The sequence below is a fragment of the Babylonia areolata genome, chromosome 9 (genome assembly GCF_041734735.1).
Source record: "Babylonia areolata isolate BAREFJ2019XMU chromosome 9, ASM4173473v1, whole genome shotgun sequence".
Lineage (NCBI taxonomy): Eukaryota > Metazoa > Mollusca > Gastropoda > Neogastropoda > Buccinidae > Babylonia > Babylonia areolata.
Window position 1 is genome coordinate 2165325 of NC_134884.1, and position 5000 is coordinate 2170324.

A 5000-nucleotide genomic window follows, 5' to 3' on the forward strand; every position below is an offset into this window, starting at 1 on the left:
ATACATCGAAAAAATCGTGAATAGATCAATACATCGAAAAAATCGTGAACAGATCAATCCACCACTCAATCAATCAGTCAAAATACAGTTACCAGTTGTGTATACTTTTCGAAAGATTTGGTTGACAAGCACATGTTCGAATTCAACTTTGAAATAGCTCCTCTATGGTCGACCGCGTTATAAACATGCTTTAATTTAGATGTTCGAATAAACTCCAAATAGTTATGAGGAAAAAACATTAGCAGTCTTTTCCAATGGTTATTTCCAAAAGACACAATGTGCGAAATTGCCAGAAATGATCATTCTTTTTCTCTGTGAATGCATTTTGTGCGAAGTATTTGGGGGTGTTGTGTGGTAGAATCACATAGGCGTTGGACTTTTTGATCCAGAGTTAGAAAACCCCGAGATGATGCTGTGTCCTGGGTATGATGCTGTGTCCTGGGTATGATGCTGTGTCCTGGGTAAAGGTGCATCACTCCGATCCCCCCTCACTCCACCCAGGTGTGAACGGGTACCTGACTTCGGTCGGGGAAGGGTTAAAACGGCGGAAGGAGAGGACTGGGTCCCGCCTTCCTATGCCGAACTCTAGACACAGTGGACATGAATTTAACGGCCGTTGATGGGCTTTGGGACCATTAACTATTTAAACCGATGTTTTTGTTATACCTTCTAGAACTGCACTTGGAGTCTCTGTGATCCTGCTGTTATGTGTAATGGATCGCCACGCCCCTGTTCAGCAGTCTGTGGACGATGACTCTGTGGATACCATGTATCTGTTGGCACACTTGGTCTGTGTGTCTCTGTCTCTGTCTGTCTGCCTGTTTGTATTTGTCTCGGTCTTTCTCTAATTGTCTGTTTCTGTCTGTCTCTGTCTCTGTCTGTCTGTCTCTGTCTCTGTCTCTCTGTCTGTCTCTCCCTCTCTCTCTCTCTCTCTCATGTCTAAATACGATTCTCTTTCTGTCTCTCGCTGTCTCTCTCTCCCTCCCTAGTAATCGAACGCTCGCACACTTTCACACATATTATGCACGCACAAGTGAGTAAGCGTGTGCGAGCGCGCGCGCACACACACACACACACACACACACAAGCACGTGCGTGCACACACACACACGCACGTGCGATGATGTGTACCCCCGTTTCATCCCCGCTACGTTGTTGATGTGTCTGACACACAAGGACAAAATAAAACAACAACAACAACAAAAAAAACAAATTAAAAATTAACAACTTATTCCAGCTACATCCATCCATTGGTCACAACACAACAACAAAAGCATGTGCTCTTTGTGTGTGTCAGCCATATACTGCTATGTCCTATGCCCTTTTTTCTCTTTCTTTCTTTTTTTTTCTCTCCAATTCCTCATCGACTCCATCGAATAGAAAGCCATAGGCTTGCCTTTTTCCATTTTCTTTTTCCTTGTATTCTTTCGGTGTTTTTTGGGTTTGTTTTTTTTCTTTTCACACATCGACTGGAAGTGTATTGTTATTCCAGCTATGACATAAGCGCTGAGAATCAATTCTGCAAATCTGTATGTTGAAATATTAAAATGAAAAAAAAAAAGAAATGAAAAAAAAAATCGCCCATCAATTATGCACTGTTTGTTGTCGCGTGATTTGACGGTAAATGATTGTCGTTCTGTTTTCGTGCTGGATATGCAATTCATCGATTTGGGATTCATTGATATTGCCAGTGTGTGGTAGTTGTAGTCTTCTTGCTTTTACTGTAAATATTATTAGGATATGAACGAGGGAGCCTGGTGAGGAGGTGGGGGTGGGGTGGGGTGGTTGGTAGGTTGGGGAGAGGGAGGGGTGTGGTGTACGCGCGCGCGCGTGTGTGTGTGTGTTTGTGGTTATCTGTGTTTGTAACTATCTTGTTTATGACTATCCTCTGTGTGTGTGTGTGTGTGTGTGTGTGTGTGTGTGTGTGTGTGTGTGTTCGTGTGTGTGTGTGTGTGTGTGTGTGTGTGTGTGTGTGTGTGTGCCTCTGTGTGTGTGCGAGTGCGTCTGTGTGTTTGTCTCCGTGTGTGTCTGTGTTTGTGTCTCTGTGTGTGTGTCTATATCTGCGTGCGTGCATGCATGCATGTATATATATATATATATATATATATATATATATATATATATATATATATATATATACATATATATATATGTATATATATCTGTGTGTGTGTGTGTGTGTGTGTGTGTAAGTGCCCTCAACAAGAAAGAATTGTTGCCATCCATACTCACCTACCGATGTTTGTGTGTGTGTGTGTGTGTGTGTGTGTGTGTGTGTGTGTGTCTTCGTGAGTGGGTGGGTGTATATTTGCGTGCGTAAATGCTTGTGTGCATACATTGTAAATCTTTCAAGTCCATTTTCTTGTCCACACTCTCGTTTACAAAATCTTCAACGCGACTTGCAGAATGCGAGGACTCGATACTTTGTTGTAAATTGTGTTGTGTTATAGTAACCCTCTCTTTACGTCTAACTTGCAGACATCTTCGGTAGAAGCGTAGCATCTCAAGGACTGAATAGCTGATAAAATAATCATCATCGAAAGTGAAAGTGTTGTCATGTTTACTGACGTGTTTATTTAGCCTTGAACAAAGTGTGTGATTCCTTATGTCTGCACTGTACATAGCAAGTGCAAGTGTTACTGTATATATATATATATATATATATATATATATATATATCAAGTGCAAGTGTTGGTGCGTTGTTGGTATCGTAAGAGTTAACTGGGTAGCGTTTGAAGTGTTTGCTGATGGTTGAAGGAAACTATGTATGTGGCAACAGTAATCTCTTTGTTATCCACTGTAAAAAGAAACTAATATGCACCAGACCTTTTTCAATTTGCATTCTTTTTTCATAATCATATTTCATACGTGTGATGCTCGGGGTGAAGCTGGTTTCGCTGTGTCACTAAACAGTTAAGTATTAGTGATTAAACGAATGGATAAGTACATAGATAAATGTTATCAAAACGAATATCTACAAAAAAAACGAATGTGTTGACAATTAGACAAACGAAACGACGGAGATAGACAGGCAGACAGGCAGACAGGCAGACAGACAGACAGACAGGCAGATAGACAGATAGACAGGCAGATAGACAGGCAGACAGGCAGACAGACAGACAGATAGACAGACAGGCAGACAGATAGACAGACAGGCAGATAGACAGGCAGACAGGCAGACAGATAGACAGACAGGCAGATAGACAGACAGACAGACAGACAGACAGGCAGACAGGCAGACAGGCAGATAGACAGATAGACAGGCAGATAGACAGATAGACAGGCAGACAGGCAGACAGACAGACAGACAGACAGACAGGCAGATAGACAGATAGACAGGGAGATAGACAGATAGACAGGCAGATAGACAGGCAGACAGGCAGATAGACAGGCAGACAGGCAGGCAGGCAGGCAGGAAGGAAGGAAGGAAGGCAGGCAGGCAGACAGGCAGACAGACAGACAGACAGTTGGACAGGCAGATAGACAGACAGACATACACACAGAGACAGAGACGGACATACAGACAGGCAGGCAGACGGACGGACAGACAGACAGACAGAGACAGACAGACAGAGATCGACAAACAGACAGACAGACAGAGACAGACAGAAAGACAGACAGACGAACAGAACGAAATAATCAAAATTTCAATAATCAAATTTTGTTGAAGAGGTTATTGATTTGAGCACGAAATAATCAACAAACGACTGAACAAATTTTGTTTAAAGAGGTTATTGATTTGAGCACACAAACTTTTATATATACATCCAGCCCACTGGTTACAGAAAAAACAAACAAATAAATGTTTCTTTTAAAAATCAAATGAGACAACTGGACAGACGGAGAAATGGACAGACACATACACACATACACACATGCATACATACATACATACAGACAGACAGACAGATAAAGATAGGCAGATGAATTAGTGGAATGATAGTTGATTAGTTTGAATAACTCAGATTTGATTTTTTTTTTCAAAGTGCTTTCTCTATTTAGCAGCAGCCGTCCTTTTCATACATCTGAGTTTGTTCAGCCCATCCCACAAATAAGGCATTTCTTGTCTTTCTTTCTTCTTCTTTCTCTTATTGGTGTTGTTGTTGGTGTTCTTGTCTTTCTTCTTTATTCATTTATCTATCTGATTCTATTATATATCTTATTCTGTCTGTTTCATTTATTTATCTATCTATCTTTCTTTTTTCTTTTTTTTCTCTCTTTTTTTTTTTTTTTTTTTTTTTTTTTTTTGCATTCGCTGATAATTCCAATAACAGTCTGTTCATGTCATACGGGTGTATCCTTTGCCTGTCACCATCTCTCTCTCTCTCTCTCTCTCTCTCTCTCTCTCTCTCTCTCTCTCTCTCTCTCTCTTTCTGTGTGTGTGTGTGTGTGTGTGTGTGTGTGTGTGTGTGTGGCGCGTGCTTGCGTGTGTGTCTGCGCACGTGTGAGAGCTTGAATGTGTGTACATGCGCGAGCATGCACGCGAGCGTATGTGTGTGTGTGTGTGTGCGCGCGCGCGTGCTTATGTATGTGCGAACGCGCGCGCATGAGTGCGTGCGTACGTGTGTCTCTCTCAACTTCTTTTCTTCCGCTGGTGGAGAGATTGTCCCGTTGAAATCACACAGAAGGTCAAGAATCGAAACTAAGAATGAATAAAATAGGATTTAAATCGTAGAATTCTATGTTTCTTTTTCTGCAAAAGGAGCTTTCAGGCAATGAAGGAATCGTTGTTTGTTTCATTCGGAGGAATTCGGGAACTTACAGATGATAATCATTCTGACTTGGTGGACCATTTTGTCCATGTTGATAAAGATATGATAATGAAAACGGTATGATAATCATACTAACTTGGTAGACTAGTTTATCCCTGTTGATAACGATTATGATAATGATGACGATATGATAATCACACTAAGTTAATGGACCAGTTGATACATGGTGTAGACAATGCTGTATTTCTGTTATCGATTCCCATTATTTTTTTCTTTCTTATTATTATT